The 24,136-nt window shown below is 43.7% G+C and overlaps 1 protein-coding gene across 2 annotated transcripts in view; it reads right to left on the bottom strand.

Moving 5' to 3' along the window:
* The window catches only part of LUZP1 (leucine zipper protein 1), a 104,833-nt gene extending 81,118 nt beyond the window's left edge, over positions 1–23,715 (bottom strand). Inside the window, exon 1 of one of the 2 annotated variants that reach the window (XM_069079545.1) lies at positions 23,609–23,715. The gene's annotated coding sequence lies outside the window, so the exon portion shown is untranslated. The remainder of the gene's footprint in view (positions 1–23,608) is intronic. The other variant, XM_069079546.1, reaches the window with a different exon arrangement.
* Between the last annotated feature and the right edge of the window lie 421 nt (positions 23,716–24,136).

The raw sequence follows: 24,136 nt of genomic DNA, 5'->3' as shown, positions 1-24,136 counted from the left end.
CCAGACACAGGAGCACATTGAGGAGAGTCAGGTATAATAATACCAGAAAGGGGGTAAGAGAGCAAGCCACGAAGGACTGTAAAAGCCAGATGATTTTCTGTTTTCTCTGGGAGGTAATAAGCAACTACTGGGGTGGGGGGTGGCGGGGGGAGAAGTTCAGAGCTTTAGAAAGATGACTGTGGTAGCTGAGTGGAGGTCAGAACAGGAAAGAAATTTGAAACTGGAAGACCAACCACCCAAAAGTCCATTGCAATACTCCAGATGTACCCAAAGCAAGGTAGTGTAAGGTCAGAGGAGAAGGTACAAGAGATTTTGTGAAGGTAGAATTGACAGGGCTTGGCTCAGATTGGAGATGGGAGGCAGTGAGGAGCCAAGGACAGCAGTGATGGCAAAGTCTGGGTGCCTGGGAAGATGGGAGTATCCTTCACAAGAAGGGTCAAGGGGAAAGTTCATTATTTCACTCTTGGTTATTTTGAGTTTAAGATGTCTAAGGGACATCCAGTTTGAGATGTCTAATAGGCAGCTGGAAATGCAAGACTGGAGGTCAGGAGAAAGGTTAGGGCTGGATAAAGAAATCTGAAGATGATATGCATAGAAATGATCACTGAATCCATGAGAGTTGATGAGATTACCAAGCAAAGAGGGAGAAGACAAGAGAAGAGAGTCCAGGACATATCTTTGTTCTGATAATCATGGCTAGCAGACATAACCTGGAAGGAGATGAATCAAATTAGACTGAGGAATGGTCAGACAATTAGGAGAACCAAGTGAAAGCAATGTCATGAAAGAATCTATGAAGAAGAGGGTGAATGACAGTGTCAATGTCTGCAAAGAGGTCAAGAAGCTTGAGGACTGAGAAAATGCCTTGAAATTAGGCAGTTAGGGGACCACTGGTAACTCTGGAGAGCAGTTTGAGTTAAATGACAACCTTAGAAGCCAAGCTGCAGAGAGAGAAAATTGTCAATAGCAGAGGCCAAATTCAAACCCAAGTTCCTTAAATTCCAAATCTCTTGTCTCCTTCTTGACTCGCAAACACCACGAAGCTAGCTAGGAATGAGTGGGTCCTGTCTACTCTCCCCAATATACTGCCTTCATTCATGACTGAGCAAATCCAGCACTGATCACCCCAGCCCTCAGCAGCCCCTCCTACCCCAGAATTCCTACCACATGCAGTAGTCCCTAAGCACCATTTAGCAAGAGATTAAACGTACTTCTATCACTGCTGAAATAGCACTGGGAACAGAGGTGGGAAGAAATTAGAGATCACCAACCTGGAGCTATCCAGACAAATAGCATACCCTAACTGCTGCCTCTTTAGTTAACATAGATAAATTTTAGTAAATGAAAATTCCTATGCTACCCTCCATTTAGCAGCCAATCTTGAGCCACTATTTACAAACAGTAACCATTGGTAGATATTTGTATGATACTAAGTAGCCTTCATAAATTTTTGATAAGTTTAAAATGCTGGGCTCAGGTCTGCTTAGGGATAATATAAGACCTAGAAGTCTGTCTCGCCTTTGGCTTAGTCCCTCGTGATTTGGGAAAGAATTCTGGTCTGAAAGAAGGGCTGGATACAGAGATGGGTGGGGAATGAGACAGTTCACCAAGGCCAGGATGAAAGATGCAAATCCAGGAACCCTCATGGGGTATCGGAGGGTAAGGGATGGTTACTAAATGGGGACCCAAAAAAAGAATAGAGAATTTAGTCAGGGGCTGCAAAATGCAATTTATTGGCAGAGGACAGAGATATCAAATCTTACCTCCATTCTGCAGTCAATGGCACTATCCTTTATCCCAGTTTCATAACCTCCAAATCACCGGGTCACTCTTCTCTCCTCCCTGATGTCCAATGACTGCTTTCATCAAAACTTTTCCTCAGTGTGTCCCTTCTGATTTCCACTGGCCACTGCTCTCACCCAAACCTTTATGACCTTGAAACTGAACTCTAATATAGCTTTTTAAGTAGACTGGCTCTTGTCTCTTGGACCATACAATGCAGCCAGCTTAATCTCACTAAAATCCCAGCTTTCATCACTCTCCATTACAAACAGGATAAAGTCCACATGCCTCAGTCTCGCTCTCAAGGCCCTCCATAACCTGACCCCAACCCCCCATTTATCTAATCTTATCACCCACTATTCCAACATCAACCCTCCTTCTCCAGTCAGGCCAATGTCCTCACCATCCCACAAACACACCAAGTTCATTCCAACTTCCTTCGCTCATGGTTCTCCCCCAACCTAGAGAATCTCTTCCCCACTCCTCTCTGACTAACCAAATTCCAGCCATCCCTCGAGGCAAAACTGAAACCCCACCCCCTCCATGAAGCTTTTCCCAAAGACTCCAGCCCACAGTGTTTCATTTTCCTTGGACCTCCTACCACTCACTTTGGCCTTCAGTCACATACTGTGTCATCCTCAGGGAATTTTCATATGACTACATCTCTACTCCTCAACTAGAATAGTACCTGAAGACCAGAACGGTGCCTTTATTCTTCTTCATATTCACCACAGTGTCTAGCATGGTGTTACATTGTCTTCATGACCCTATCCAAGACTGTAATTGCACCAGTGAAGAGACTTTCCAATTTTCATGACCCCATTTCTTGGCAGAGATACTGGAGCGGTTTGCCATTTCCTTCTCCAGCTCATTTAACATATGAGGAAACTGAGGCAAACAGGGTGAAGTGACTTGCCCAGGGTCACACAGCTAGTAAATATCTGAAACCAGATTTGAACATGGGAAGATGAGTCTTCCTGACTCCGGGTCAGGTACTTCACCACATGAGTAACCCTAACCCTAAATGCAGCTCCTGGTGATACAGCAGAAGAGAGGAGTTAAGATTCATTCCCACCTCAGGCTCTCTGGCTCCAATTCTTCTTATCCCCGGCACCCTGGCTTTTTATTTACTTGTTGTGGACACCTGAGCAGGCTTCCAAGTTGGAAGGGGACTTAAAAACCTTCATGTCCAATGTATAACCAAGAATACCTTCCATGGGCAGCTAGGTGGTGCACTGAATAGAGCACCGGCCCTGGAATCAGGAGGACCTGAGTTCAAATCTGGCCTCAGACACTTAACACTTACTAGCTGTGTGACCTTGGGCAAGTCACTTAACCCCAATTGCCCTCCAAAAAGCAAAAAAAAAAAAATACCTTCCACAACATGGCTGATAAGCCATCATCCAAGTCTTCCTCATCTGCCCATGACTTAGTTTCATCTGTTTGGTAGGGCTGATCACACTTGTACTACCTACTTGGCAGGGTGGTTGTGAGCAAACCATTATAGGAATGGAGACATAGTGATTATTGCATTTACTTGATAAGGGTGTGTGTGTGTCTGTGTGCCTGTGTGTGTGGTGTGGTATGTGTGTGTGGTGTGTGGTGTGTGTGGTGTGTGGTGTGTGTGTGTGGTGTGTGGTGTGTGTCTGTGTGCCTGTGTGTGGTGTGGTGTGTGGTGTGTGTGGTATGTGGTATGTGCCTGTGTGTCTGTGTGGTGTGTTGTGTCTGTGTGGTGTGTGTGGTGTGCAGTGTGTTGTGTCTGTGTGTGTGGTGTGTGTCTGTGTGCCTGTGTGTCTGTGTGTGTGTGTGTGTGGTGTGTGGTGTATGTGTGTGTTCAGAATCCTCTGTTACACTATTTTATATGACCTAAGATCTCTACTCAAGATCTCAGAGTATCCTCAAGCTCTCTTCATCCCAACACTCTGTACTAACTGCCTTACTTCTACCCATCTGTGGTACTTTAAACCCAGCAAACCTCTGAGCTCCTGGTCCCCTCTCTCAAAGTATTCTGAGATCCAGCAGCAGGATGGTAAAGATCTCCATTAACACCACCAGCCCACATACCACTTGTCCCCTGGGTCATTTAGGAAGCATCTGTGCCTTTAGTTTCATTTTTGAGAAGCAGAGTACAGAAGGAGGAGGCTAGCAGTCTGGAAGACATAGCACAGGTCAGAAACATACTGACAGAGTAACCTTGGCCAAGCCATTTAATACCTTAGTGCCGCAGGCAAACCATCCAAGACTATAATTGCACCAGTGAAGAGATTTTTCCAAACCAGGAGCTCCAGAACCCAGTGAAGTCACAAGTCTGAACAAAAAAGTAATAATAACAAGACTATTAAATCATATTCTACCTCTATTAGGAACAGAAGACAATTTCACCCATTTTCTGTTTTGCAATTTACTCTGTTTCTTTGTTTCAGTGACTTGCACTCTGCAAAAGCAAACTACTTAGAGCTATGTCTTCATGGCTGGGAAGTCTCAGGAAAGGATTCCAGATCAAAAGATTTAAATGAGCTGTTCATTCACCTGTATTAGAGCCAAATCCCAGCAGAGGCTTTATCAGACCAGTGTCCCACGGGTGGGTAATAGGAAGCAGAGCATATTTCTGATAAAGGTGACCAGAGAACAGACCCAAATTTAATTCCATTCACCTTGCTCAGACCTTAACTATTTTTAGTCATCTTGAAACTAAACAAGAACATCAGGTCTTTGTGCTCAGACAGCCAATAAATGTACTCATGCAAGGTAGGACTCTGTGTTTGGGGGGGGGTGGGAGGGCCGCCCCCACCCTGCTGCTGACTGACACAGAGACTTGGGGTAAAATGGGACAAGGAAAAACTTGCCTCTCTAAGGGGCCATTTCAATTCATGTCCTCTAGAGTGAAGATTTTCTCATCAGTACATTGGAGACATTCATTTCTTCTCTGCTTTTTGTGGTATCTAAAAAAATATGGATTGAGTAAAGCGCCGGCCCCAGAGTCAGGAGGACCCGAGTTAGGTTCCGGCTTCAGACACTTAACACCCACACAAAAAAAACTAGCCATGTAACCTTGGGCGAGTTACTTAACCCCAAGTGCCCTCCAAAAGGCAAAAAGAAAAAAAAAAGATATGGATTTTTTAGAAATAACTTTGCATGTGGCATAAAGGTATGGGTCACGTTAAAGGCTTTTTCCAAAACAATGTTCATGTGGTCACGATACACATGCCCTACCCAGCATCACCATAAAATCATTCCCTATGTGGTGTAGGCCCTCATTAGCACCCACAGAGACCATAGCAACAGCCTCCTGCCTCTAGTCTGGCCTTTCTCCAAAGCCATCCTTCAAGCTGCTGCCCAAGTAAACTTGCTAATGACACTTTGCATGATGAAAATCTAAAAGGCAGTATGGCACTGAAAATGGACCAGCACCCCTGTGTCTGTACTGAGAGCCTTTATCAAAGGAATTACAGGGTCAGGTCTGCATGTGTCTGAAACAGGTGAGGATTTTCTCACTGGGCTGGGGAGAGAGGGGGACCTGCATTACTTCCAGGGACGTGGTCTTTGACTTTTACAGTCCAGGTCCCATCACCCTGTCAGGATGTTGGGAAGAGCAATGCATTCAGAGGCATAAGACCTTCACTTGAATCCTGATTCTACCACTTGCTAATCTGTGTGACGCCGGGCAACTCACTCCATTCCCTGGGCCTCAGTTTCCTCATCTGTAAAACAAGGGGGCTAGGGGCAGCCAGGTGGCTCAGTGAGTAAGAGCACCTGCCCCAGTGTTGGGATCGAATCCCAGCTCAGATACTTAGTACCACACCCAGAAATAACTGGCTGTGTAACCTTGAGCAAGTTACTTAACCCCGATTGCTTTAAAAAAAAAAAAAACAAGGGGGCTGAACCACATGATCTCTAGGTCTAGAAGTCCCTTCCAGCTCTAGAATTATGTCCTCTGACTAGATGACTTCTAAAGGACAGCTTCCAGCTCTGTATCTATGGCTCCCATATGGATCCAAAAAGATTTTTATCAAGCTAGAAGTAGGATGGGCCACATCTATTAAGATGAAGTTTATGGCACTTGGGATGAAAAAAATCAACTTCAGGAAGAGGGGGTATGGCTAGACAGCAATCCCCCTTGAACAAAATCAGAGATTTCGCTTAATCAAAGCGTGAGACAGGGAGAAAAGACAAGGGTTGATTTGTGATTTCAATTGTATAGGGCACTTCCAGGATGAAGAAACTTCTGCCAATGCAAGTCAGCACCCTCTCTGCCACATTTACATGGTCACCTAGAGCAGAACAAGGTAAAATCACCTGCCCCCGGGTCATGCAGCCAGTATATTTCCAAGGCAGATCTTGAACCCAGGTTTCCCTGACTCCAAGGCAGGGAATCCACCACATTACACTGCCTCGATGGAGATGATAACTTAAAAAAAACTCATACCCCTCCCAGGCTGCATTCAAGAGAGGTGACTGGATCTCTGGGCTCTTCTCTGGTCAGGCCATAGCCAGAACAATGCATTCAGTTCAGGGCACATTTTAGCAAAGTCAGAAACAAGTCAGAGTATATTCATAAGAGTAAAAAGAATAGTTAAGAAGACTGAAGAATGTCCCAGGAGCACAGGCCAGTAACTGGGGATGTGGAGTCTGGAGAGGAGGAGACTTAGGGAGCGAGGACATTGCTTTCATTGGAAGGCAGCATTTACACCAGTTCTGCTTAGTGGAAGTAGACAGAAGTAGGAGGAATGAGTACAAGTTATATAGAAGAAAATTTAAGTTTGGTGCAAGGAAATAACTAGTATTTAGCGTTATTCAAAAATGAAATGGGATTCCCCTAGAAGGTAATGAAGGATGGAGGAGTTGCCTCTCACTGGAGGTCTTCAAGCAGGGACTGGACAACCACTCCTAGGTGCTGGTGTCAAGGAGGCAAGACTTTCCTCTGTGAGACTCTTTTTCATCTGTTTAATGGGTATAACTAAACTTGGTCTACTTAGATGACAACACTTAGTGTAAAGTTCAGGTACTGACTGCATGAATTAGAACACCTCTTGAGGACCCTTCCAGAACTTAGTGACAGAGATTCTGTAACTTTAGCCAAACCCCTCAGATCATATTCTATTCAAACACTTTCCAAAGTCCCTACTGACTATGACAAATAAAAACATAAACTCCTGACCCTGGTATGCAAGGGCAGTCTTTATCACATACTACATTCCCTGCTCAGCTTCTCCCCTCTCTAGTCAAAATGCACTGCCTTCCCTCTCCCATTCTCATCCTGCCTTCTCCTATCTCAATACTTTTGCTTACACCACCTCTCATGCCTGAGAAATGGACTCTCATGTTCCACCCCCAGTCTCCACTGGAAGTGAACACAGTACATAGCATGATGTAGCAGAAAGAATGCTTGACGTGGGGTCACAGGACCCAAGTGTGAATTCTGACTTTGCCATTTAATACCTGTGGCTTTGGGCAAATCATGTAACATCTTTGAGCCTGAGTTTCCTCACCTATAAAATCCAAAGTTGGACAAGATGACTTCTAAGGACCCTTCCCACTCCAGATCTGTGGCTGGCTTCTTCTTGCCCAGCTCAGGTGCCAACTGAGCTTTTCCGAAAGCTATCCCTAATTCCCGCACCTCCACAAATTCCCCTGGTTGATGGGGTTTTTTCACCTTAATTTCTTCTTTACATTTTATCACTCTCTCCCTCCTACCATAATTATCTAAGTACTTAGCTGCTCTCTTTTATTAAGAGTAGGAACTGTGGCCTTTCTATCTTTATGCTTCCAGCATGTATCTAGAAGGTTCTTAATAAATGTTTACTAAACTGAACTTAGTTTTTCAAAAATGCCTAAAGCTGCTTATTATAGAGGACCACAAAAATCCAGTGAAATTTTCCTCCAGTGCCCAATCATGAAAGCAAAATAAAAATAACAATAACCATGATAACAATGATAATAGCTATCGTCTATATAGTGCTTTAAAGTTTACAAAGTATTTTTATACATAAGTTATTTCCTTTTGATCCTCCACAATTACCCAATGAAGCATATTATTATCATCATGATTATGGAAATTGAGGCTAAAAAAGGTTAAGTGACTTGACCAGGGACACACAGTCAGCACGGTTCTGTGAGGCAAGATTCCCACTCAGGTATTCCTGGTTCCCATTCACTCTATCCTCTAGCACAGCTGTAATGATGAAGCTTCTCCCATTCATCAACATGCTGTATGTCAGCAGCGCACAAGCTCTAACAGGATCCACCTAGTTAGGAAGGCTTTAAGACCATTCTCCCAAGAGATGACATGGCGGTCATCTGAGGGCCAACTTATCTGAGCCTAGAAAGGCTCATTAGGGGAAGGCTGGCCACCAGGAATAACATTTTTGGGTTAAATCAGACCACGAAGAGACATGACAAGACTGTGATGTGTCAGAGAAGAGGGGGTAGCACCAATACCAACAAAATCACCCCTCTCTCAATGTATTTAAGCACAGCAACCACAGGGACAAATGACATTTACAAACAGCACTGTCTACACACACACACACACACACACACACACACAATCTTATGCAATCCATCCAGGCAGATCATACCATTTTACAACTGACACTCAGAAAGGAGGAATAATTTAGCCAAGGCCACACAGCCAGAACCTGGCAAGGCTGGGGTCTGCACAGTTTTCTAAGATTTTTGAGCTTTGCACTCACCCAGTGATGCCTCCTTCAAAGCAAGCCATATGCTCATTCTAACAAGGCTGCCCCTGCTCAGAATATTTTTGGAATTCTTGGAACAAATTTACAAAGAAAAAAAAATCAGTCTCATTTTCTTACTCCAGGCTCTTCTTCATGCTCCTAGTAAAACTACAACTTCTACCCCTGGGACCCCGGGATCTGAGGACTGGGGAGCTTTCATTCTACCTGACTAGGTCGCCAAGGCCTTCCATGCCACTTCCTGGCTATCTCTGAGCCATGGGCCTATTTTGTTCCCCTATTTATACTGTCTGCCCCTATCAGAAAGTAAGCTCTCCATGGGCAGGGAGGAGCTTGCTTGCTTGTACTTGTATGGCCAAAGCTTTATCATAGAGCCTAGCATACAGTAAGCACTTGATAATTTTTTTTTAATTTCATTTCTAACCATCACAACTGTTTTTGTTTTTTGTTCTTTGCCACAGTCACCCCCAGTCATTAAGAACTTACTTTCAAAAAGCATTTGTTATTATTCAGTCATATCTGACTCCTACTGACCCCATCTGGGGTTTTCTTGGCAAAGATACTAGAATAATTTCCCATTTCCTTCTCCAGCTCATTTTACAGATGAGAAAACGGAGGGAAACAAGATTAAGTGACTTGCCCAGGGTCACGAAGCTAGTAAGTGTCTGAGGTCGGATTTGAACTCAGGAAGATGATTCTTCCTGACTCCTGGCCTGGAACACTATCTAACTGCACCACCCAGCTGCCCTAGCTACTAAAATGTTAAGCGACTATATAAATGTGAGTTACTATCAGCCATGTTATTGCCCAAACCTTGTTTCACATGACTTCTGGACATTTCCAAAATACAAATCCCCCCTCAAAAATTAATGACCTCTCAGTACTGAGGTTGTTCAAAAAACTACAGAATCCAAAGGTTTTTCCCAAAAGGGATTTCCAGAAATGCTCTGAGTTATGGTAGCACCGTGGAAATGTGTGTCAGTTCCCCCAAAGAAACAAAACACATTTGACTATAGAAGTTCTGACATTTCCAAAAGGAAAAAAAAAAATCACTCCTACTGCTTTATAGTAACACTAGGAATGTGAGAGTGAATTACATACTTTAGTATTACATACAATACTGGCATAATGCATGTAAGTGAATCATACATTAGCAAGAATTTGTCTGAATTGTCAAATCAGACTCTCACCTACAATGCCTCATTTTTTACCAAACTTTATTTCAAAGTTTAAGAAATTATTTCTGTGTTATTTGCTATTTTGGAAATAAAATCGATGTCTGACGAAGTTTCTTTGTCCTTCCAAAATTGTTGTTTTGTTCAGATTATTCAAAAGGGGATTCAAAGTTATAGTCACAGAAGATCAGAAATAGAAGAGTCCTCTAAAAACCTAAAATGTTAGAGCTTTTGAGGGGCCTTAGAACACAGGATGTTAGAGCTGGGAGGGGCCTTAGAACACAGGATGTTAGAGCTGGGAGAGGCCTTAGAACACAGGATATCAAGATGTCAGAGCTGGGAGGGCCCTTAGAACACAGGATGTCAGGGTGGGAGGGCCCTTAGAACACAGGATGTCAGGGTGGGAGGGCCCTTAGAACACAGGATGTCAGAGCTGGGAGGGCCCTGAGAACACAGGATGTCAGAACTAGAAGGGACCTGAGAACACAGGATGTCAGAACTGGAAGGGACCTAAGAACACAGGATGTCAGAACTGGGAGGAGCCTTAGAACATACACTGTCAGAGGTAGGAGACACCTAGTCCAACCCTTCATATTCTGAAGAAGAGAACTAAAGCACAGAGGAAATTTACTTGTCCAAGGTCTCATACCCAAACTATAACAGAACTGGGTTTGGAATCCAGATCTCCTGTCTCCTAATCCAGTGTTCTCACCAACACACCATGTGGTAGCTCCTCTAAGGTCCTTAAAGAGGTTAAGTCAAGATGCACCAGGGTCCTCACAGAGAAATCTTTTTTAGGGGGACATTTTATCCCCCCTTACTTCCACTGGCTAGACTCTTGGGCCTCAGAAAGTTATACCTCTTACTCAGGGGCTAAATCCTCCAATATTCCAGAATAATTAAATGTGAGGCATCTTAGTTAGCAATAAATAAGAAATTATCCCACAGCTCCCAGTCTAATGGTCTTTTGTCCTACCCATTTGGGTTTTTTTTGGAATGGGGAAGGCGAGTCAATTGGGGTTAAGTGACTTGCCCAAGGTCACACAGCTAGTAAGTATGTCAAGTGTCTAAGGGTGCGTTTGCACTCAGGTCCTCCTGACTCTAGGGCTGGTGCTCTATTCACTATGCCACCTAGCCACCCCTATTGCCCTACCTGTTGACAAAGGAAAAAGTTAAGCTTATACTGCAAGTGACACTGTGGCCAATTACTCCAGAACAAAAATTCTGAAGTTGGAGATTATTAGCTTCAACTTGGATGGGGAAAAAAATTTATTTTCATTTATTTTTAACTGAAATTTAGCATCTCCTTCAATTATTTAAAAACCTTACTTTGAGAAGGGGTTCATAGGTTTCACCAGCCTGTTAAAGGGGTCCACAATACAGAAACAAGTTTAAGAACCCTTAATCTACAAGAAGAAGGGTTTTCCTCAGTCTTCTCTACCAGTCCCCAGTTCATGACAGCTACTTAGACCTTCTCTCATTGTCCAAGTGAATGAACAAAGGTGAAATTACAAGGGGAAGGATATCATAACAACATGTCTAGTGCAGAAGACATTGAGTCAAAGACTAGGACTGACTAGAGACAAATCCTGGGCCCAGGGCCAAGCCCAAACTTCGATTTTGGCCTTGGGTAAATGCCTGGAAGGGGAGGGGGAGTTCTATTTCCCAAAAGGGGAGGGGGAGGAGAGAAATATTCAGTTTTATTCTGTTTCATATACAGTCCTCTTCCCTGTTCTTTGTATACTGAAACATTTATCTTGTTGATATTTAAGTTCATAAATAAGAAAGATAAAGGTTTTAAAAAGGGATGATGCTGACCTCAGTAAAGAATATGGAGAGCTATTCTTCAGTCATGTCTAACTCCTCATGACCCCATCTGGGGTTTTTTGGCAAAGATCCTGGAATGGTTTTCCATTTCCTCCTCCAGATCATTTTACAAATGAGGAAACTGAGGCAAACAGGGTTAAGTGACTTGCCCAGGGTCACACAGCTAGTAAGTATCTGAGGCCAGATTTGAAGTCAGGAAGATGTGTCTTCCTGACTCCAGGCTTAGTGCTCTGTCCACTGCACCATCTTGCTGCCCATGGAGAGCAGTTACTTACTACAGGGCAACATGGAGAAGACTAACGTAGTTCAGGGGGACAGTAGGTTAAGTTCAGACCTCAGCACAATTTGTATTTCTTGGTTAAATCATTTAATCTCTCTGGGTCTGTTTCCTCAACTCCAAGGAAAATGAGGGAATTGGACTAGCCATCTCCAAGGTCCTGTCTTCCATTTCCAAATTCTGTGATTCTCTGACTACAACATATTTTGTGGAATGAAGATCCTCTGAAAAGGCTTTTGCTGTGCATTTATAGTACAAACAAGGCCAAATGAGAGAGCAGGTAGATCCTAAGGAAAAAGCAGAAGGGGGGATCTACTTGTTCAATTGGACCACAGATATTTATGGCTTCTGAAGGAAAAAGGGGAACTTTCCTTTTCTCAAATTCACAGATTGTTGTGTAGGTCTCTGGAAACTAGAACTTGACCCGGAGGTTGGCTTAGGCCTTCCTCTGTCTCCTGAGCTTGCCATTTCCAGGGTACCCTGTGAGAGAGAACATTTGAGAACATTTTGTGATCCAAGTTCAGTGACAACTTCACTTTCTGGAGGGTGTATAGAATGAATTGCAGGGGATCATGTTTCCTCCTTGACACCATTATGCGATTACAGTGGGGCCAATTCCAATACTCATGAGCCTTTACCAAAGATTCTATTTCTTAAAGCAGCAGAAGGGCCAGACACTTCTAAGCCAATGTGACCAGTCAGGATGGAGAAAATAACAAAGTTTTGTTTTTCAATTGAAATTTTACTTTGCCTGAAACATTCTACAATAAAGAAAAGCTATGTGAAAACAGTTTTAAAAGGTATCACAGATTCAAGAGTATACCATTTTCTGGTTCTCTGGAAGGACACAATATGTGTTTCATCTTGTAAGAAAAGTTCAGCAAATAGATCACACACCAGATGGAATAAAATTGTGGTGTCACAGTAGGATCACAGATCCAGAGCTGGAAGACCATCTAACCCAAACCTCTCTTTTTAGAGATGAGAAGAACAGGACCCAGGGAGGTTAAGCAACTGTTGCAAGGATTTAGTTCCCCTAGAGGAATAGCAGTCAGCGCATATGGGATCTGGATGGAAACAGAGTGGGTATAATTAATTTCCTTGGAAAACATTTTCCTGAACTTCAGGAAAGAAACATTCCATGTAAGACCTCTATAATAAAGATAAGATTCTCTCAATACACTGATATTCTTAACTTATTCTTGTTGCTACAACATAAAATGTTTTCATTATTTTCAATATTTTAATTTGTATTTAATAAATATTTATTAAATATATATTTATTAAAGAATATAATATTAAAATATTCTATAATATGTAATTATATGTTAAAATAAATATTTAAACTTTTTAATTATCTTGATGAACTAAAAGTATCTAATATAGAAAGAAGAATCATATTCTGAAAAGGACAATTAAGAAGGACATTGACTCATTTTAGCATATCCAGAGGGAATACAACTAAGATGGAGGGAAGATAGACAACATCAAGGAACTAACCTGGATAACAGAAGATTGGGCAGGCAGGCAGGTGGGGTGGGGTGGGGGCAGGGGAAGAAGCCAGACAAGAAGGGAAAGGGAATACAGAATTCTTCCGGTCTTGTCTATCTCAGGTGATGGTGGGTTCCCCTTCACTGAATATCTTCAGCAAAATCTACATGACTACTTGCCAAGGATGTCATGGAGAAGAGATTTCTATTCAAGAACAGGTTGGACAAGATGACCTCTGAAATCTCTTTCAACTCTGAAATTCAGTGACTCTTGCGATTTTCTCTACTATGAGATCAGAGGAATGAACCAGGTGACTGGTTTTGCTGATCCTCAACCATCCACACCAGGGTCTCTCTGAAGACGGGTTGGTTAGGCTATATAAATGTCCAACAATCATCACTCAGTTAATCTCAATAATCAATTATATCACCAATGCTTAGCACGGTGCCTGGCAAATAGTAGTTACTTAATAAATGTTTATTGATTCATTAATAGCATTCATTACATCAATTGCAGTGTTTTGGGTTAACCACTCAAGAAAAACATTTTCAAGATGAGTTTTGAAACTCAGTCGGCCTGGAAATCAGGGAACTTCAACAAATATTCAATGATGATTTAGTCTTAATTCCAAGTGGGAAAACTGTTTGAAAATCAAGAAAGAAAGAAAGCTCACCTTTCTTTTGACCTTAGTTCAAGTCATTTCACTTCTATAGACTTCAGTTTCCTCATCTATAAAATGAGATTACATGGATTGCTAAAAATCTCTTCCACCTCCTAATAATTCTTTGTAATTCGATAAGGAATAAAAGTTTTTCGAGTTAAATGAATTCTCATTAAACATGAATTGTGCTCCTAAGTTTTTCATTTTGATCTGGTGTAGAAAACGTTTCACATAACTTAAATGTAGTCTAAAATGGACAAAAAATACACATGCTTATTTTAGTAAAAAGTAAAAATTTTTCCTGAAACTTTCAAGCATAGAATTCTGGAATCCCAGAGGTAGGAGGGACCTCAAGTGCCCTAGTCCTTGAGTTTAGATGCCAAACTTTAGACATCCTTGACAAGTGGTCAGTCACCCAGCCTATGGACAGTGAACTCAAGTCATGACCTCCCTGGGCCTCAGTTTCCTCAGGAGGTTGAACCAGATGGCCTCTGAAGTACCTTCCAGTTCTACATCTATGAACTCAATCCTCACCAAGATTGTTTCAATTAATTAAGCAATTTCTATGCCTATTTCTCAATAACCACTGGCATTAGCTTCAATAAATAAAATTACTAAGTCACCAATTTCCTGATGAAGCTACAAAATTAATGGGGAAAAGGAAAAAAGTGAACAAAATGATGAATCGTTGCTTTTAATTATAGTATTTTTAACGCTTAATAAATAGACCTACATTCATATTGGTTGTGGAAAAATACATGAAGACACTCAAAAATGGAAATACAATTTTAAAAGAAAAATTATTAAATTGGGTCTTCCAACTGATGATTCAAATTAAGCAAACTAGAATTTCAATAAAAACCTACCATAGGACCAGGAAAGAGAATAAATTTGCTACTGGCTGGTCTTGGTAGCTTTAAATAGGCTTAATTGGCTTCGAGGTTTTTATGGTTGTCGTCAAAATAAAGTGTGTTTTGCTGAAGAAGCTAACTCAGCGCCCCCTCCTCATCTCACCCCACCTCACACCTCTTCTAGCCCATGGCTTTCACAGTGAAGGCATTAATAACTCAAACAAGCATTTATTTATTTATTGGCCAGGAAAGCATTTTGCAGAGCTAGCACACGGTCAATAACAAAATTCTATAAGAGCATCTGTGGGCAGGACTGGGACCCAACTAAAACCACCAAGGTGGGTGATGCCAAGATAGCACTGGCTTGGGGTGATAGAGGAAGAGAGGAATAGGGGCGGCTAGGTGGCACAGTGAATAGAGCACTGGTCCTGGATTCAGGAGGACCTGAGTTCAAATCCGACCTGACACTTGACACACTTACTAGCCATGGGACTTCGGGCAAGTCACTTAACCCCAATTGTCCTCCAAAAAGTGGGGCGGCTAGGTAGCGCAGCGAATAGAGCACCGGCCCTGGAGTCAGGAGGACCTGAGTTCAAATGCGGCATCAGACAGTTAACACCAAAAAACACCAGCTGTGTGACCTTGGGCAAGTCGCTTAACCCCAACTGCCCTCCAAAAAGAAAAGAGAGAGAGAGAGAGATTAGGGAAGCCTTCATGGAAAAGATGACAAGTCCAAGACCAGAAGCATTTCAGCTAGAGGAGAAGGCACATCCCAAGAAAAGGAGATATGCCAAGAACAAAAACGCTGGACTATGAGAAGACTATGAGAATGGTTTGGTAATCCAGTCTGTCTGGAGTGTAATATGCCTGAGGGAGAGAAAAGAATCAAGGTCAATGGGGCCTTAGAGATCCTATAGGCCTAGGGTTTCTAACCTGGAGCCCATGGACCACTAAGAGGTCTGTGGATAGATTTCAGGAGATCTGTGAATTTGAATGGGGGAAAAAATTATATGTTATTATCTTTATTTTTACTAACTTAATCTAACAGGAATCTAGCATTAAACGATTTTTTAAAAAAACATTATTTGGAGATGATTGACACAGGCTTCATCAGACACACAAGGGTCCAAGACACACAAAAAAGGTTAAAAATACTAATTTAGGCCAAATTCTTCCTTTTAAAGATTAAAAAAAAGGAGGTCCAGGAAGATTAGGGAACTTACAGTCTTCTTCCTTCCACAGGCTAAAATGATATTCCTCTCTCACTTTGTAATATAAATTCTATAGACTTAATCTGATATCAAGTAACAAAAAATTCAGTGTTCATGTAGAAACTGCGCATTTGGACAACACCTGTGTCCTCATACCTCTGACAATGATTAGCTACCTGACCATGGGCAAGTCATAAATTCAATCAGTCTCAATTTCTTGATCTGTAACATGTCAATAATAATAATAATAATACCTGTAGTGCCTACTTAACTCAAAGAATTAGTTACATTCAAATGAGCAAGATAGAATGTCTGTAAAGCATTTAGCAAAAATGAAAGTGTTATGTAGATGTCAATTTATGCTGATGACTACAGCAATGGTCAAAGTTAGGAAACATTTATAAGCACCTCGTATAATCAAGAAGATGGTGACAGACATAAGAAAAGCCAGGTCCTGCTATTATGAAAATTAAAATCTTGGAGAGATAAGACATAAGCATGTGAAAAAAAATCAATTAAGGATGTGTCAAATGAGTGATAGAGGCAAAAGGCATTAAATAAATGCCAGAGGAATTTGGAGAAGGAAGAAAGAGACAGTTATGAGCTGGGTTGGTAGGGGGAAGGCTCAATGACCTTGAAAGATGTGTCGGATTTTAAAGGCTAGAGATGCTTCAAGCCATGCAGAGGGGAAAGTAAGAAGATAAAGGTAATGATGTAGACAAGCACAAGACACCGTCCAGGGAACAATAAGTGGACAGACCTACTCAAAGTTAAAGGTTAGTGACCGATCAGAAAGGGGCAGAAACAGATTGTGAGAGCCCTTGAATGCCAAGCGGAAGCTGTTCAAGAATCAGCTTGGCTAAATCCAGGAGAGGTGAGCACCAAGAGCTGCACTTTTATCAACCAGAACAATTATCTGCTCCACTACTATCGAAATCACAGAACCTTGGGGCAGCTAGGTGGTGCATGAATAGAGCACCGGCCCTGGAGTCAGTAGGACCTGAGTTCAGATCTGACCTCAGACACTTAACACACAAAAAACCAGCTGTGTGACCTTGGGCAAGTCATTTAACCCCAATTGCCCTCCAAAAAGCAAAAAAAAAAAAAAAAAGAAAGAAATCACAGAACCTTAAAATACTAAAGAAGGAAGGTAACTGATGGAGAGGGGGATGTCCTCACAGTAAATACTTCATTTGCCAAAATGAAGTTGGGCAACAGGGATATTCCAGAGGTTTCTTGGAACAAGGTCTCTGGATGACAAGCAAAGAGGAAAGAAATGATATCTGGAAAGGTAACTGCTGCTATGATACAATGATTTTAATGAGTCAAGTTATTTATTTTCAATAACATTTTTAAGTTTCTCAAATGTTGGTGTGGTCCTGTGAGTGGGGTGGAGTGGAAGAGAGAGGAGTGGTGCCTCTGAATTCTGTTTGGTTCTTTAAATGGTGTTTCCGACCAAAACTAGAGGACCCTGTGAGACCTGAGCCACATTTAGGGGCTTCAAAGTAGATTAAGAGCAATATCATAGAGGTATCAAGAGAGCCTGGGTATGAGGGCCACATTGTGTGACTATCAATACATCCCATATCTCCTCTAAAACTGATTCCTTATCTGGTGATTGAAATGCTTATACCACCTAACAGTGATTCTGACAGAAGGAATTTGTAGACAAACTTTTCTAAGTGTGAGGTGGCATTATTGAGCAGTAGAGTTGAAAATAAGGTGCCAATTTATGGAGTGGGAATAAAAGAGGTAAACACAGGAATTTTAGAGATTTCTCTGAAGAAAAAACAAGGAGCAGGGCTGTAGGAAGTCTAGGGATGAATAAGAGACTTGATGGATAAGAGGAATTATCAGAGGGGGAAAAAACCAAGATTTTTCAGAAAACTAAGATGTTGTAGATGGTTGTTTTTTGTTTTTACCTGAAGTCCTCCATTTATGAAATGTTAGTTCTTAAGGGTTAGATATCAAGGTTTTGAAATACTCAAGAGACAAGTCCCTTATCATATAATCCTACATAAAAATATCAGCCTCTGTCCTCTAGGGGCTAACATTTCATAAAAGGAACATATGAATACCCAACTTTCTGATCAGTTTTAACAGCATCTTTAGTAATTGCCACTGTCCCCAAGATTCCTTGAGCCCTAATCCATTTCTTCTTGCCTTACTTACACTAACAACCCTCATCTCTCCTGGTCCCTTGCTTCTTCACACCACCTTTAACTTAACATCTCAATTATCTAGAGAATCTTTCCAGAGTAGGGGTTCTTAACTGAGGGATCATGAATTTGTTTGTAAAATATTTTTATATTTTAATACGTCTCATATTGTTTATTATATCATGTAAATAGTATGTTGATTATATAATAGTATAGATTTATATATTATATGTTGGTGTTATATATTAATTACATATTAGAGTCCTATATTAACATATATGTTATATGTGTGCATATATACATACACATACATACATAGTTTCCTCTGCAATTCTATGTATTTTATCACATGCATTTAAAAACCTTGTTCTAAGAAGAGATCCCTAGGTTTCATCAAACAAAACACCCTTTCACTAGATGAAGAAGTAGGGGATGGAGCACTGGACTTATGACTCAGGAGACTAAAAAAACCTTTTGAGTCCTGGCTCTGACACTTTCTATCTGTGTAACCATGAACCAATAAATCACTTAACTCACTCCTTTAAGCCTCAGTTTCCACATCTATAAAATGGGGATAATGTACTTTCACTGCCTACCTCACCAGTTCTTATGAAGTGCTTTGTAAACCTTAAAGAAATAGAGCTATTACCTTTTTTTTTTTTTTTTGCTTTTTGGAGGGCAATTGGGGTTGGGACTCGCCCAAAGTCACAAGGCTAGCAAGTGTGTCAAGTGTCTGAGGATAGATTTGAACGCAGGTCCTCCTGACTCCAGGGCTGGTGCTCTATTTACTGCGCCACCTAGCCACCCCAAGCTACTACTTTTTCTAGCCTTAACCATGTCACCTTAGTAATCTTTCTCTCTGACCAGAAAGGCATAATGGAGTCTAATTGTAAATTTCATCAGAGCCCCAGGTACTAACGGAAATTCCTACCAAGGAGTGAGTAGGTGACAGCAGTGAATAGAGCACCCACCCTGGAGTCAGGAGGATCTGAGTTCAAATATGGCCTCAGATACTTAACACTTACTAACTGTGTGACCTTGGGCAAGTCATTTAATCCCAATTGTCCTGCCCTCCCCCCTCCAAAAAGAAAAAAGAAATCCCTACCAAAAGTGCCCTATCCCCAAATACACACAAAATAAAATTATCTCCCCCAAACAAAACGTGTTAAAAATGCAAATCAAAGTTTATTAGGAATAATTAACATAATACCACCCCTTTAGGTTAGGGTTTAGCAGGCTTGTCTTGATCTGAATGTGTATACCTTTACTGAACTGCCTTAAAAACTTCCAGAGGTACATAACATGAGAAAGTATTCACTTTCTGTTCCTGAATATCACAAAGAGGGCTTCTTTCTTCCTACTACCCACCGATCCACACCCTCTGACCCCATCAAACAACTGTAACAGAAACTCTCCAGCTATCTGACATTTTCATCTGGGGAATACCACCGCCATTTTATAAAGCACCTACTATGTACTGCCATCAATGTCTATGTTGTCTAAGACCCCAAACTCAAAGCCATCAAGCCCTCAACAAAAAACATTTTCTGGTGAATTTCCCCCAGTAGGATGGCAGTTCTGTGGGGGGAGGTTTTTCATGCAGTACTCTGCATAGACCCACTAAAATCACTTCCAGACCTAAATCCAAGACACCAAGACATAGCATCAATCTAATAAATGCTTGTTTTGTGCATTCTGACAACACTACTGTGAGACAATGGTATGTGTATGTATCCCAATTTACTAAAGAGTGACTTAAATGACAGGCCTGGTTCACAGAGTTTTTCCACATGAAAACTAGCACTAGAATCCAGGTCATTTTATTTCTAGACAGTGCTTCAAAATAATGGGGAAAAGTTAACTCCCGAGAACTAAGGAAAGCTAGGTCAAATGCACAGTCCACAAAAAATGATAAAGCTTAAGTGTATCAGAGAAAAAACCCTAGAGTCAGGAGGAAATCTGTGTGACCTCGGGCAAGTCAATTCAAGTCCACAGGCGTCAGTTTCCTCATCTGTAAAATAACAATGCTGAACTAGATAATTTCTTGGATCAAATGAGATATTTGTAAAATATTAGCACAGTACCTGGCATAGGTTGTTGTTCAGTCATTCAGTCCTGTCCGACTCTTGATGACCCCATGGACCATAGTACATCAGGGCCTTCTGTCCCCCACTGTCTCCCAAAGTCTGTCTTAGCTAATGTTCATTGCATCCATAACACTGTCCACCTCCTCCTCTTTTGTCCCATTTTCCTTTTGCCTTCAATCTTTTCCAACATCAGGGTCTTTTCCAATGAGTCTCCTCTTCTCGATTATGTGGCCAAAGTAGTTAAGTTTGGCACATAGTAGGTGATTAAATATTTACTTCCTCCCTCCTTCTAAGGTCCTTGACAGCTACTCTAATTCTAGGAAAACTGCTCATTCTTTTATTCAACAAATATGTGTTAAGTGACTACTATGTATAATATACTAGTCACTAAGGAGGGGGAATGATAAGAAAACACTCCCTACGTTCAAACAACTTAGTAGGGTTGATATATATATATGTATATATATGTATGTAATAAATATATACAAACATACTACAAATGAGAAAAGTGGAAAGCATTTGAGAAATTGAAACAATCCAGGAAACTTAGATTTCTGCTGGTTTATCCGTGCCCACTGACCCCTCCCCCAAACAAACTATTCCCAGTTTGCTCAAATAGATTTTCTTACAATGTTTAGGAAAATAGTTTAATTTTAGAAACTTGGAAAATTCCACAAAGCAAAGTGATCAAAAACATATCTGCCCTGAGGGGAAATTCTGACCAAAATAATTATTTCTGACAGAAGAATTTTCTACTTGGTTACTTCACTTAGCCATTCAAAACACTCCACTCCCACAGAAGGGTGATAGAAAGGTGTGTTTGCAAAGTATAACAGCTCATGTTCTCCCACAGAAAATGGCACAGTGAAAAGAGCACTGGATCTGTCAGAGGCAGAGTTCTAACCTCTGTTAGCAGTGTGACCCTGGGTAAGTGACTTCCCCTCCCCCAGGACCTGTTTTCTATTCTATAAAATGAGAGGGGCCGCTAGCTGCCAGGCCTGGAGTCAGGAAGACCTGAATTCAAATGCCGCCTCAGACACTTCCTAGCTGTGTGACCCTGGGCAAATCACTTAAGCCTGTTTGCCTTGGTTTCCTCATCTGTAAAATCGGCTGGAGAAGGAAATGGCAAACCACACCAGCATCTTTGCCAATTAAAGCCCAAATGGGGTCAAGAAGAGTACTGAACACAAAAAAAAACGAGTAAGATTTCATGATCTTGAAGGTTCCTCACAGATCTAAAATCCCTACACTCCATGGTCCACTATTGTCAGGTGGTGGAGACAAGTCATAGGAGGAATTGAATGTCCTCAGTTCTGATACCAGGCCAAGCTAATTAGAATCGAGCAGCAGTCAGTGGGTAAAAGAAATGTACCTCAGAGAGACACCGCCCCTCATAACATCCCCAAGAGGCTGGGAGGGCCCAGGAGCATTATCCTCAATTGTCAGATAAGACAACACAAGTCCCTTCCCCCAAGGTCACCGAGTGAGTCAGGGGGGGTGGGACTAGCATGGCAGGTCAGTATATCTAGTCTCTAGTCTAGGACGCTTCCTCTTTGGGGGTGTCTACCCCAAGAGCGTGAGAACCGGCTTGGGCATTGCTGAGACAATACGTAACGCTGCTCCCGGGGCACTAGGAAAGGGTCTGACGTGAAGAAGAAATGCTCAATGGCCAGCCGATCCTCCTAGGCTCGCATACCCAAGCTATTAACCGGGACCGCAAGATACCAGAGCGACGGTTAAGAGGGGCCCATGACCTGGAATACTCACTCCCAAGGACACGAGATTCCCTGAAGACACCCTCCCTTCTCTGGAAAAGGACACTCACTCTCAAAACCACAGTTCATGGCTGTACTTCTAGAAGCCATGATTACCCTCTGGGTTTCTGTGGGGAGATCGGCATAGATCTCTGGGAAGCAGAGGGAGGGAAGGAGGGAGGGAAGGAGGGAGGGAAGGAGGCAAGCAGGAGGCAGGCAGGCGGGTAGACAAGCCGCACACTCGGCGGAAAAGTTTAATATGACTCCGGGGCTGGGGGGGGAGAGGGGGCGGTGCTCCCCCAACGCAGGCATGGCCTCCTCCCCAGGCGCCCGGCTTGGTAATTAGCCCCTTCCCCGAGCTCTCCCCGCATTTCCTTTCAGATTCCATCATTAATTAGTTTTAAGGACTGTCTACTGGCAACTTAAACAAAGCAAATGCCTCAAATTCCTTCTCAGCCCATTGGTCTAAGCCGAAACCAGCATCGCCTGGGACAGCAGGCAGGGCAGACAGCTGCTGCTGCTACAGCCACAGAACTCAACTCCACTCCACTCCACTCCCTTCCCTTCCCTTCCTTTCCTTTCCTTCTGACCTCCCCTCACCCCCTCCCAGGGTGGGGAGAAGGGATTCTCTTCGGACCCGCCAGGGCCTCCTTCCCACCCTCAATTCCTGTTCCTGTCCCTTCCCCATTCCCAAACTCTCCCCTCCCCTCCTCGATCTCCCGGGCTCTTCCTGTATGATCACTTCCTTCCTCTCAGGGTTCTCCCCTCCTCCCCGTACAGCCCCCTATACTCGATTGGGGACCCCACCACCACCGCGCCCTCAAATCCTTTACACTTCATTTTCCCGCCCCAAACCCCCGGATTCCCTGCTTCCCACTCCCACCTTCCACTAATTCTCCTCTGATTTTTACTCCCCACACAGAGCGAACTCTCTCTCCACTGATTCTCCCCTCCTTACCTCGAATTGCTCTCTCCTCACCTCTCCTCGGAGTAGATTCTTGCTCTCCTAAGTTCTCAGATTCCCCCCTCCCCACTTCTCTACTCAGATTCCCCCAGTCTCTCCCTCAGCAGATTCTCCCCCTCCTCACTTCTCGGCTCAGATCTTCTCCCTCCATCGCAGATTGTCCCCTCCTCACCTTAACTTCTCCCCTCCTCGCCTCAGCTTCTCACCCCGGATTCTCCCCCTCCCCCAGCTCTCCTCGGCTTTTCACCTTCTCCAGATTTCTCCTTGGAGTCTCCTCCCAATCAATCTCTTTTCTGGGATGATCGAGCCCACTGTGCCGGCCCCTTCCACCTCCGCAGCCTGTCACACACTCAGGCACACGCTCGCGCCCCCCGGACGCCCCCTCCTTCCCCACGGCTCCGGGGGGCTCTCGCCCCTCACTCACCCGCCCGCCTCGCTCTCCGTCCGGACTGTCAGCCCCGAGCTCCAGCTCAGGTGGCCGTAGCCCAGCGGCCTCGGGCCGCCCCCGCGAGGAGGCTTCGGCGCCCTCCGCGAGTGCCCCACGCGCCAGTTCGCCCGCCCGGGCTCCTTCAGCCCGGGCTCGGTCCCCGCGTCCCGGGCCGCCCGCCCTCTCCGGAGGCCCCTGCCGATCTCTCCCTCAGGCTCCCGCTCTCTCCCCGGGGCCCCGTTCTCACCTGGGCGGCTGCGGCCCCGGCCCCGGCCCCGGCCCGGCCCGCCCGCGCTGCGGAGGCTCCCCGCGCTGGGCTCCTCCGGGCGGCCGGCAGCTCCAGCTCCACCGGACTGACAATGAGGGGCGGGCCGCTGCTGACGTCAGCGCCGGGCCGGGGGCGGGGCTGGGAGCAGGGGGCGGGGCCGAGGGGGAGGGGGAGAAGAGGGAGGAGGAAGGGGAGGAGGAGGAGGAAGAGGCCCCTCTCCCACTCCCCCTTCTCCTTCCTTCCCTCCAGTCCTCCTCCTCCCTCACTGCACCCGCTGTCCTACTCTCTTTCCCACCTCGCTTTAGTACCCCTCCACCGCCCCTTTAGATCTGCCCCCCATTACTCCTCACCTCTCCTCCCGTCTCCCACCATCCCTCCTCTCCTCCTCCCCCCTCCCACCTCGCTTCTTAGGCTTATCCACCCCTCCCCCCAGGGCAAGTCTGGACTTAGGTATAGTCCAGTGAAACAGTCACTCCCGGCACCCATAGGTAAGAGCCTGGGCTGCGC

This window comes from Petaurus breviceps, unplaced genomic scaffold (assembly GCF_028583685.1).
Source record: "Petaurus breviceps papuanus isolate PSGF00001 unplaced genomic scaffold, PetGlider_PUasm1.0 91041, whole genome shotgun sequence".
Lineage (NCBI taxonomy): Eukaryota > Metazoa > Chordata > Mammalia > Diprotodontia > Petauridae > Petaurus > Petaurus breviceps.
Note: the sequence above shows the minus strand (reverse complement) of the source record. Positions and strands in the feature narration are given on the sequence as shown.